Below are 12,705 nucleotides of genomic sequence, written 5' to 3' on the forward strand. Positions count from 1 at the left end.
CAATTCCACTCATCCTGTAAAGAATTCCCAGGACGCCCAAAGATCTCTGATTTGGCTGCTTCTGCTGGTGGAATTTTTTTTGGACTGCTTACCTCTACAGCTTTCCTCAGGCTAGGGAGTTCTCTGGGTTTTCATTTCCCATGGTGCGTTTGGAAGCAATAGTCTTTCATCTGCATTTTCTCAGTTGGGGTATGCTTTTCCTGTCTTTCATAGCTAGGGGTGGTTAAAGAGATTTTTTTTTGGTTGTTGTTGAATAAAACGTCAGAAAATGCAAAAGTGAAAGTTGAACATCAGCATATAATTCCTGAAAGGGACTGTTGCACATCAGTTTGATATCTCTTTCTAATCTCAATTTCTCTGCAAAATATATATATTTTTTCCTAATGCAAATCTCCACAAGCTGTGAAGAATAGGAGATTCTGAACTAGCAACTGAGCACGACTGAAGCACAGAGAGATTTTCAGGAAGGTGGAATATTTCAAAAATTTGCAGGCTTCAGTGTTCATTTCAGACAAGAATAGAAGCTCCAGCACTTGGCATTGGTAGATCAGACTATGGAAATGTTTACTCATCACTTAAGAGAGTCCTTATTTGTAACTTGATTTATTTAGACCACAAAAGTTTGGAAGACAGTCCATTTTGACTTTCTCCAACTGTGATGAAGTCAATGCCAAGAAACTTAGCAAAACTCAGCATACATTAAAAACTTTAAGAGATACCAGTGCTGTAGGAAAAACGCCCTCTCAGCATTCTACTTTTAATACCCATCAGTTCTATATAAGTAAATCTTGGTGACATGGGCAAAGTTTATTTTGAAGGCAGGTTGTGAAGTAGTACACCCTGTACTCTCTCCCCCTACTTTGGCATTTAAACACATTACCATTAAAGATTGGCCCCTTGATGAAGTTAGGTGGAGTCAAGTGAAGAAGCAAACTTAATAAGTGGGGCTTTCACTCCAGTGGGCCTGAATTCAAACCTTCAAAACTTTGGCCAGGCTCACAGTTGAGACTTTAATTAAACGGTGTTGGATATGAGAGCTAAGTGTGGAAACTCTGTCTTCTATTATACTACCTCATGTTGCCGAAAGAAATAGAGCCTTGCCGCTTGATTGAACAGACAGAGCTAAGTGAATAATTCGCAACAAATAATTAATCTAAATGTTTCTAAATGATTCTTACAGAATCTGATTATGGTTGAGAAAGATTCCTATTATTAATGCTATGGGACTCCCTTTCACAAGGGGAATGTTTATTTATATAAGATTAATGGGTTGAGGTATAGACTTGCAAGTTCTTCCTGAGTCATCAGACCCAGAAAACATGTATTTTATATTAAGGTTAATACAATCTTCCAAGCAAAAGCATTTATGAGTGTACTTTAACTGATGGCTTTATGATGACTGACATTCCAAAACCTCTTCTGCAAACACCTACGCTGGCATACTTTTATGCATAGGAGTAATCCTAATTAATTTGAGAAAATTACTCTTGTGCATGAATGTATTCATTAGTATTTGAAACATCATGGTCTTAGTATGGTGAGTCTTGCAGATACAATCTTGATCTTATACTTAAAAGTTCCCCACAGTGTCCCATCCTGTCTTTATGGCTACCCTAGTACTAGTAAATAAAATAGGCAAGTACCCAGGTTTTGCCCCTGAGGGCTTGTATCCGCATGTTTAAATTCTCCTCCTTCCAAATAAGTGGCCTCATCTGTACTGCCCAGAGGGAACAGTCCTTTGTCCATGCTGTCTCCTGAACCATGCCTGTGAGTTGCGTGAGAAAGCACTAGGTGACAGGGGATAGGCCTGATAGGCCTTCGGGGATCTTGTTCCTAGTTAAAGAGCATGGATGATCACATGCCAGCTCCCTAGCCCATGCCCTGACTGTTTTACTTTGCAAGTACATGCTGTAACTTACATGAATATTTGTGTTTAAGATTGGATGATGGCCTGAAGAATTTCTTTTTAAAAACACCCTTGCATTCTGTCACAAGAAAACTATAGGCTAGGTTATAAAACTTCAGGAAAGTTACAGCTTTAAGGAGAGTGGCTAGCTTTTGAATAGAAGGTAGAGAAACTCGCAGTCAAAACAAAAATAGAATCTGTGAGCTGAAGACATAATAGCGAGTTTGAAGGGAAAATTTGTATCTTTAACAATTTCTAAATATTTAGATTCTCCTCTCCAGATAAATGAGTTCTCAGGGCTGCTGCCTGAAACTGTAAATGCCTGCACATGTTGTCACACCAGGGACTTGTCATCATCTCAATCTGAAACAAGTGCTTGCAATACATGATGTGATCACCTGGGATGTATTAGAGAGCTCTAAAAGTATTTGAGGTGAATGCCTGACTTCTTTTAAGAAGAACCTAGATAGATGTATCCTAGTTTTCAGATGTTCAAGCTACTCTGCTTAATGGAGATTACTTAGATCAAATAATTGTTAAGAGAAAAGCTACTTTCCTTACTAATCAAACTTCATCCTAAAGTTAAGATGCATCTGAACACAGTGGGCTAAGCCAAATCCTTGTGTGAGAGGGATTGCTCTTGAAAATTTATTTCTTGCCTAAAAGCTACATGCTATGTTCAACCTGAAGGGCTGCCGTTCTCTTCCTTAGTCTAGCTACCACTCGCTGAATATTCTTTCTGATGTGATACATGTAGAAAGAAGTTTCACATTGGACTGTTCTGTAAGATCTTTCCATGAAATGCTAGAACTGTAGTGTTTGCTCCAGGAAAAGGTGAATTAATATGCGTTTGCATGTACCCTGATAGTTGCCTTGCTTAATCAGTAGCAACAAGGATGTCTTTACTGACATTGAAAGCTTTCCCAAAGTGTTATTTCCACTGTTACTGATATGTTGCTTAACAGAACTAGCTTAAGCTTGCCATACCAAGTTTTTCATTGCTTGGATTGCATTGGTTGGTTATCTTTTTCTGTTAACTTTCCATATATAAATTAATTAGGTTATGAATAATAGGATATGTTATCAGATGGTATGGCATTATTAGCTTCAGCGAAGTGTTGTATGATGACCTGGACAATAATTTACACATTTTTCATATTTAACTGTCTTTAACCATTTTGGATGAAGGTAACTGCCAGCAAGTGTGATTGCAACTCCACTGCCAAAAAAGGTGTGTCTGTTTATGCCAGTGAGGTGCTTTACTGATGGTATAAATGTAATAGCATGGTAATTACTGATTATAGATACAATTAGAATCAAACTATTGTCCGTACAGAATGCTTTTGTTATGCTGAAAGCATATCTCTAGTCTTTTTGTGTGAAGAATGCTAACCAAGAGTACAATATTTCAGAGCTGGAAATTTGAGTACAAAAAAATCATAGTGCTTTATTTCTGCAGGTAACTTCTGTTACATTCCTCATTACCCGTGAGCAGGTTTCCTATTACCCAAACTATTCAGAAATCATTTTGGCAAGCAAAACCCTTTTTAATGCCTCTAAAGAGTGTGATTGCTAGTGGTATAAGAAAAATGGTATGGCTTCTATTTTCTGATTAGATAACATATGGGATAAATTAATCTAATGCATATATAAATAATAGGGGAAGTGATAAATATACCAACAATATCTAGTTTTAAAATTGTTTTTCTTATGTATCTGAGGGTTGAAATAAGTTTAGTCTGATCTTGTGGCAAAGCAAATAAAATGTACATATCCATAGAAGTCAAACTGTTCACAGATGCTTTCAGATTGAAATGGGCTTTTAGCAGCAAATGGTAATCCAGTGTTTTCCTACTCCGTGTAGGCCTTACTTCTTACTGAAAGGTGTATGCAGTGTGACACAACATGTTGTGACTCCACAGTAACCTGTTGCAATACACGTTGGTCAAAGTATGTAGTATTTCAGAGCTATGCATAATTTGTGATTGCAACAGTCACAAATAGGATAGAAGTGATGGGAGCATATGAAACGTGCTCAGTGTTTCCATCTCATTCATAATTTTGACTCAGCAGTTCTAGCTGATTATTACTAGTTTCTCCAACAAGCCTGGATTGACCAAGGGAACTCACTTTAACTTATTCAAGTGGTTTCATTAACCTTGGCCTATACAAAAGTGCCTTTCTAAATTGGATTCACTGAACTAATCTCAGTGTCTGTGCTATTGTGTATTGCATCAAGCAACAAAATAAGCAAGAAACAAAGTGGTGAGAAATGTTATTTAAACTGGAAGTGAGGCAGAACTCATTAAAAAAAGAAAATGCACCTTGCTCGTTATAGGACTTCTTAATACTCGCAAGTTCTTCCAACCAATTTTAATTTGTGCAAACGATTATTTATGAATAGTTATTATCAACAATGCCAATAACTTCAGTACTACTAATAGCAGAGATCTGCACTAATTAGCTGTTTTGAATTGAATTTTGTAATATTTGCAAGTTTTCTTAGTTTTATGGTCACCAAGCGAAATCAGTCCCACTGCCTAACACAAAAATCTGGTTCATAGAATAGGATTCTGGATTTGGAGATAAGATTTAAACCAGAATAAAAAGGTGGCTGAGAGGTTCTGCTTGCACCAATGAAAAGAATAGAGGACCAAAGTCTACATAAATGCATTCAGCATGTTTTCCTCAGTCACATGAAACTAATACTTTTTAGTAAAGTACAAACGGCTCATTTGAGAGTTCTGTGCTGGAAGCACTATATTTTGATGGTTCCAAATGGTCTGTGGGGATGGTATACTTGTGTTGGTTCTCTTCTGTTTTTCTGAATGGAAAGAAACAATTTTGAGATCTACAGGCATTTTTTTTTTCCTTCCATACTGCGTAAAAAGAAGAGAAAATATTAACCTGGTTATATGAAGAAAATAGAAGGTAAATTCATAGGAACACAGAAAAGGATTCTTGAAGTTTTACAATGATATATTCAAAACAGTTTAACGATGGATATATTATGAATTACTCTGCAAACTCCATGGGACCTTACTCTGTCTGTTTGGGCAGTGTTGTACCATGCATGAGCCCTATACAAGACTTAAAAATAAGTGTGAATGATAGTAATGGAGATAATATTGCTTCTTATAAATAATAATTAATGCTAATTAATGTTGACTCTGTATGTTGTGGCTTGGATGAAACTCTGGCAGGAACTGGCAGACATGCTGATATGAAATCTCCACCCACAAAGATCTGCTGAAAGAGCAGTATCTGGTGTAAGAGGAGAGTTGCCCTTGTAGGTGCAAAGAGTACAGGGTTTTTCTAATTACTTTTATTTTCTTCAGAGAAATCAGGTTTGCAGCTTTAAAGTCTGTCTGTACACGCAGGTCTCTAGGAATTGCAAACGTGGAACAAATCTAAGATCAGATCATGTTCTTTTATGTCAGCTTATGAACAGTGTTTCATGTTAGATGATATTACATGTGCTATTTTCAGTCCTTATTGTTAAAAAAAAAAGGTCCTTTCATGTATGTACACGTAGAGGCCAATGCATTTGTTCAGGGCAGGTAATGCTCTTTGCTGAATGGGGTGGGAGCAGCTGAGCCATGCTGCTGTGGCTGTACCACAAGATGCAGGAACTCATGCTACACAAACTAGTGCCGATAGGGAGGCTAATGCCTCCTCACTAGTCCCTGGTAAATCTGTATCTGCATGTGTGCACACACATATGCATAGTGTTTTTCTTCTGCCACTTCCCTCCCACTCTGTGATGGCTTTCTTTCCGCACTGCCCTCAAGCCCAGAGGTCAGTGCTACCACTTCTTTCCATATTTTTTTCCTGTAGCAGTTTCTTTCCCTCTTTCCCGTGGAGGGACAGCAGGAGCTGTTTGGCTGACTTAATCTTTTATTGGAAAGAAAGGGATAAGACTTGGAAAAAATAGGATGTTTATTTTTGCCTCCAGGCAAACTGTGTAGGGGGGACATTCTTTTTCTTGAGGGAGGAGATTTTTATTGCCAGGGAGGGAATTTCCCCTAACAGAGCAGTCTTACTTGAGCTCCTGAGACAAAGGAGTCAGGAGCCTGCATGCAGCAGCTGTTATGGAGGATCTGGGGCTGAATGACCAGTTGCCCAGAGGGAGAGAAAGGAGTTGTATATGGCCTGGCAAACAAGAAGGAAAAGGAGAAGTGGCAAGTTGTTACTGTCTTGTTGGGAAGAGTTGCACGGTCCCTGATCACTTGTTGCATGACCAGCAAACACCTTGCTGAGAGCTGTAGACCAGGCCATTTGCTAGAGCAGCTCTGTGATGCCAGCAACAGCCATGTAAGGGGTGTATGCTGGAGGAAAAACTTGGCCTATGGAGCTGTATTAGCTGGCATTTCAAAGGTAAGACTGTTTTCTTGTTTGTTTGTTTGCTTCCCACTGACGGATCAGTTGTATGTTGAGATGACTTGACTTGACACACACCTCCCTAGCAAACACATTGATTCAACATTTAAAGAATCATGTTTCTTTGTGGTACGGAGTTATTTATTACAATATTTGTGATAGGCTGATGACACTATTGCGATGATCAAGAATAAGCTGTGTATCTTTTCTGAGTATGTGTTAAACCAGGTCTGTCAAATTAGAACTAATAAGTACCACTAATTGTTTAGACAATTGAAAAAGAGTAATTCCCCACAATTTTTGAAAATGTTGTAGTTAATGATTTGACTGAATGTGTATGGAGACTTATACTTACCTCTGCATTTCTGAAGCTGAATATAGGGTACTATATTTGTATTTTTTTTGAGGCTGGAATCTGGATTTTTTTTTTTTTAATACAATCATAGAACTGGTTGGGTTAGAAGGGACCTTAAAGACCATTTAGTTCAACCCCACCTGCCATGGGCAGGGACACCTCCTGCTAGACCAGGTTGCCCAAAGCCCCATCCGACCTGGCCTTGAACACCTCCAGGGATGGGACATCCACAGCTTCTCTGGGCAACCTGTTCACGGTGAAGAATTTCTTCCTAATGTCTAGTGTAAACCTGCCCTCTTTTAATTTAAAGGCATTACTCCTTGTCCTATCACTGCACTCCCTGACAAAATGTCTCTCTCCAGCTGTCTTGTAGGCACCTTAGGTACTAGATGCACTAAAGAATATCTGCATAAAGCTGTCTAACTTAAAATTTTCAGATTTCATCTACTAAACAGCTGTGGCAGGAGTGAATCACTGGGATAACAAACATAGATGACACCTTTCTTTCCTTCTTTAATGAAGCTGGTAGGAAGGTGGGCAGGGACCAGGGAGATGGCACAGATTCTGCCAGCTTAATAGATGGTTATTGGTGGAAATCCTCACAGACCAGCTCAGGACTGATCTTTGTTAATACTTTCATTAATGCATTCAGTGTAGAAGGTTGGAAGTGGCTGATGACATTTTATGATGACATAAAAATAGGCAGCATTGTCAGTATAGATATGCTGTCCAGTTCTACCCATAAAGGGAGTGTGAGGACAGGAATAATAGCAGTAGACTGTACGTTTAATAGTTGAGGACTTCTGCCTTTAGTGCGTATTGTTGATCCCTAGAAGCCAATATGTCATGAGGTGAGAAGGAACTAGGTGGAAAAAGATTTGGATTTGCTAATTACACTAGAAGCTCACAGTTGTTCTGCAGTCAATGTGAGAAAAGCCAAACGGTAATAGACTGGTCATTAATGGATTAGGTTTGCAATTAAGAGGTTACTAAAAATGAGATTCTGTAATAACCTCCCAGGTGGAGTAGGAAGTACAGAAAACCTAACTGGAGCTTGATGAACACATGAGTGGTTCTTGTGACACAGAAGTTAACAGTATCAGAGGATAGCCTTATGACACAAGGCTAACCTAGACCTTATATCCGATGAAGGAGGCGTAGGTGGTTTATTTAGCTCTTCAGTGTGTACAGAAAGGGAAATTGTTGTAGGCATTGCTGATTAAAATTCTGAAATCAAATTCAATATTGAATGATGAAGGTAAACCATTTTATTCATCTTAATTTTCATTAATTTCACAATGTATGACCTATTCTAGACTTCATGGAACTCATTATTTGTAATTGGTTTTGTGTCAACAGGCAGTGAGGATCAGAGTGTCTGCTATTAGTGACAGCTGGCTTAATTTAGTAATAGTACTTAGCAGTTATGTAGTACTTTAAATTTTCAAATCCCTGTTCAAATATTAGTCGTCACACCAATTGCTTTAAATATTATCAGGCCTTGTACAGAGATGGGTAAATAGCTGTTGTTATCCATATTTCAGAGATGAGGAAATCAAGACACAGATGGTCACGCTACATCTCTGTGTATCTTTATATATAGGTATTTCGAAGGCACCTATCATCTCAAGTTAATAGACTTGTTAGACCTGATTCAGCATCCACTGAAGCCAATGGCAATCATTCCAGCAACTTCAAAGGGCCTCCTTGCCTAATTGGACCAGCTTGTAAAGGCCAGCTTCCCAGTATTTTCTAGCTAGTATAGTGCACTTTGAGATCAGACAATGAAAAGCATGGCTGCCCAAGGGGTCAGCGCCCTTAGTGCTACTGTCTAGGACAAGCAGAAGCACTCAGAATTGATGACTGATCAGTCACAGTGAATGAGTCCCTGAGGTGAGGCTCCAGGTTTCTGGTGGCTGAATTGAGTGGTCTGCTATCTAGGACCTTGCCAACATTGATAAACTGACAATGAGATTTTTAGAAGTTCCTAGGTAAGCATTTCTTGTTGGTTTTTGAAGGACTACCCAGGTATTTTGACAGTTCCAATACATATTTCCATGTCTGTTCAGGCATCCATACAACTTTTTAAAACCTGGCCCTATGCTTCAGTGCTATGTGGCAATTAAAACTCAGATAAAAAGTGTGACTTGTCTGAAGATTCCAAGAGTCAGCAGCACATGTTATGTTGCTTTTTGACACCTGAAATTCTTTTAAGAAAAAAAGAAGAGATAAGAAAACTGAGCCTTAAGTGTAGTGCTGAAGGTTCCTAGAAACACTTTATCTATGAAGTGGCAGGCACTTTTGTAATGTCAACTAAATGTGACATACCTAGTAAAAATATGACCTGTTATGTGCAGTCCTATGATTCAGCTGTGTTCCTTGGGAGATGGAAATAACCCTCTGCAGATTCAAGCATGTTGTCATATGTAATATTTCAGAGTCTTTATTCTTTGAACATTTATTATGATTTGCATAAGAGCTATCTGTTTCTGCAAATGTTCCTGCCCTTAAGCTCGGTGGGATTTGTGACAGCATGAAACAAGTGGAAGAGCATAAGGAAAACAGGCTTTTATCAAAACATATGATCAGGAATTTTTCCTTTTTCTTCTCATGTTTTTTGCTTGACCCTGTTAGTCAATAATACAGCTTTGCCCAAGCTTTGGAACATGAATGTAGATGTGGGAAAGCAACGCAAAAAACGTTTTCCTCCCTGTCCTGCCACGTGCTGCTAAATACGTACTTCTTTTGCCTATCTTCCCAGCAAACAGAAGCCAGTAGTAAGCACTCTGCTCTTCGGTGAATATCATAATAGCAAGAACAGTCTTCTCCCTGGGTCAAAGCCCAATGTTGTGCTCATAAATAAAGTTTCTTATGTTTGTTACTTGTTTTTGAACAGCAGTTATTAAATGACAGACACTCTAAGGTATACACTTCCTTAGACTATGTCTGTAAGGGAAGAATGATGAGAAAAAGCAGAGGTGTTCCTCCATGTGCTGCAAGATGTCCGATGTTACTGGGGCAGTCAAACCCATGTGTTTACAGCAGAGCGAAGAGGTGAAATGAGCTGGAGAGATGAAGAGTGCTGAATCAAACTCATGCTATCTGCTAGTGTGTTAGCGGCATGTGTTGTCAAGTGTTAGACTCAGCAATGTGTGATAGATATTAATGCAATAACAAATGGCAGCTGTTGCGCTCAGTCTCTGATTTCAGCTACAGTTGAGCATGAGGGGTTGTTTCTTTCTGTGTCCTTTTATTTTTTATTTTTTAAGAGCTATTGCTCTGGCTAACTATGCCTTCCATATAATGAAATCAGAATGGTGCAGGATCTATATGGCCCTTGGCAACAGTCTCCAGCGTGAGGGCAGAGTAAGGCCTGGATCTCCTCACCAGAACTGCTGCTCACCCTCCAGAGCAGCTGCATCCTCTGTCTCCCTTTGCTTTGGGCTCAGGGATGCCTTCCCTCTGGTTGATGTTCAAGTGGATTTTGTGCAGTAGAAATCCAAGTTGGTAGATGTTTTACTTTCTATCTGATAGAAGAGCCACAGCTGTGGTTTGGCATGCTGGCTCTTTTATTGGCTGCTTTACTACTTCTCTACCTGTTTTCCTTCTCCGAAGCCCTGGAGGAGAGGTCTGTCCTCATCCTTTTAGGTCCATTCAATCCCGAAGCTCCTCCAGACTCTTTTACCTTCTCTCCTCGTAACTTATATCCATGTAAGTCATTTTTCTGAATGGCTTGAAAATAAGTTATATTATTGTTTCATTTCTTTGTTCTTTCATTTGCCTTTTTTTAGTCATGTGGGATTTGTTTTTACTTTGTGTGTTTCTCCCTTACAATACTGTTGCTTTTTACTTTAAAGAGCCAGAAGGCTTTTTGCTTTAGAAAGAGGTTCTCCCTCCTATTGCACAGATAAAATGTGTTACAGTCTGTAACCTTTTTTTTTATCCACCACAGTTTCCCTTTCCTTCTTGTGTTCCTGCCCCTGTGGTAAAAAAATTAGTCCAGACAGACCACCAGAAAGCAATTGTAGCGGTGTGACTACTTTTAATTTGGCAGTATGACAGGCAACATAATCTAAGGGGAAAAAACATGGCTTCAGTTCATGACTGAGGTACATGAGCTTCTGTTTTTTAATTTGACTTCTTTGTTCCTCCATCCCTTGGTCTCAGCACATGATTTAACTCTGTACCCCAGATATCCAGCCTGCAGCCTGTGGCTAATAAGGATTCACTTGTTTCACAGGGGAAGTAGAAAGTTCTAGAATGAAAGTGAAGTAGGTGGTTTCTCTTCCAAATGAAGAGGAGGTGCCCATCATCTGATCTTTCTAATGTTCAGTTTTATGCTGTTGACAAATGTTGAAATAAGGACAATTTCTATTATGGGGCCAAAGTTGGGTCATGAATTGTAGAGAGATTTTTTTTTTTTTTTAAGTCAGGTGAAGCTCCTGTTGTGGAAAATTTGAAAGGTAACAGTTGTTTTTTTCTTTTTCTTCCTTTTTTCTTTTTCTTTTTTTTTTTAATCAGCTATTATTTCAAATTGTGCAAAAACTGTAAATGGATAATTTCTAGGTTTGCCTGAAATGAAGCTTGCTAAGGGCAGTTTCAAGCTGTCTTTTGTAGTCAAGTGAACTTCTTATTAAGAAAATAAATAGGAGTTTATTGAAATTATTGGAGTCATTGGTTATTTCTTTTCTGGTAGTTCTTCAGTTCTGCTCCCCACATTGCCTGAAGTCATACCGGGGTTTCATGAATCTATATATGAAGAGGAAAAAATGAGATTATTGCTGTGCTAAAGATCATTATCTTCCTAGAATACAGAAAAAAGTGTATATACTCATACACACTCTGAGATGTGTATACAGAAATAGAAAAAGATGACAGCATACTGTAAATTAGTGTAGATTAATTGAAGTCAATCAAACTGGTAATTTGATTTAGTCAAACTGCACTAATTTACACCAGCAGCTGAGATTTTGGCCCTTGCCATTTTAATATTGTACTAATCTGTTTATAGCTTTCAAATATATGGAGCCAGTTGATTGCTAAACTGTTTATTGGGTGTGGTTCCAGGATTACAACAGTAATTATTTTACTGAAACCCTTTATTTTCAAAAATGCATGTTTCAGATTTACATAATAGGACTAGACAATGACTAAGGGTCAAATTATACCAAGATTATTGCATACACTTACGCATGTTCTATGTTTTTATGACTCAGAATGGAGCTTGTTTGTGTTCCACCTTTGGACAGAGGTGTCTTTGGGGAGGGGGGAATATGGTAGAGCACAAGAATTACAAAAGAGTCTCAGCCTGGAGAATTCTGTGCCAAGACATGATGCTAGACGATAAAATATTACTTAAGTGTGAAGGTGGGGGACTTGGTTATGAAATGCCAAACGGTTTTCCACAACTGCTCCCTCAATGTGGTGTTTATTCCATTCTGAGAGCTAACTGAGGTCTTCAGTGCAGATTCTGACTTAGAAACATCTCTCCTCTTTGCCACCCAATCCCAAGTGCTGGTATAGGAGTATTCTGAATAGTATTTTGGATGTTTTTTTCCTGGAATTACCCCTTCTCAGCACCTTTCCCTGTGCCAAAGGATTGTGTTAAGGACAGTGGTGTGGTGAACAAGCTTTGAAATTGTTTTAATTCCTTTTCCTGTGGTGTGTTTCACAGAAGAATTTGCATCCAGTTTGCTCTGTCTGTCCAAATGCTCCTTTTCACCTGGCTAATGGGCTTAGGTCCTCTGTTTCCCTTCACAGCTTGTCAATCCATGAGCCAGTTATGACTACTTTCAATAGATGCTGGTGGTGGTGAGGACGCTTTCCCGTAGGCTGGGTACTCGAATGAACCTGTTCAGTCTGTCTGTTTGTAGGATCTCCAGTCTGAAGGTGAAAGGCTTCAGACTCTTATCTCTTGAGTTGAGCAGCCTCTCTCCTGGCTCCTTGGTGTTTATAATACTTACCTTAATGAAACAGATGATCATCTGCTTGCTGTCATCAAATGTTCAAAATGACAGGGTTGTTGGAGAGTTTAAGACTGCAAGATTTGCTTTCTTGCAACCAG

At 38.9% G+C, this 12,705-nt stretch overlaps 2 long non-coding RNA genes across 2 annotated transcripts in view; both read left to right on the top strand.

Moving 5' to 3' along the window:
* Positions 1-2,345: 2,345 nt before the first annotated feature.
* On the top strand, positions 2,346-3,138 carry LOC308190646. Its single transcript, XR_013947434.1, has 2 exons — positions 2,346-2,740; positions 3,095-3,138. It is a non-coding gene; the product is annotated as an uncharacterized lncRNA (long non-coding RNA).
* Positions 3,139-5,499: 2,361 nt separating this feature from the next.
* Positions 5,500-12,705, top strand: part of LOC308190645 — a 40,800-nt gene continuing 33,594 nt past the window's right edge. The window contains exon 1 of the long non-coding RNA XR_013947433.1: positions 5,500-6,283. This is a non-coding gene — a long non-coding RNA (uncharacterized lncRNA). The remainder of the gene's footprint in view (positions 6,284-12,705) is intronic.

This window comes from Anser brachyrhynchus (assembly GCF_964034855.1).
Source record: "Anser brachyrhynchus genome assembly, chromosome: 2".
In the NCBI taxonomy this organism is placed as follows: domain Eukaryota; kingdom Metazoa; phylum Chordata; class Aves; order Anseriformes; family Anatidae; genus Anser; species Anser brachyrhynchus.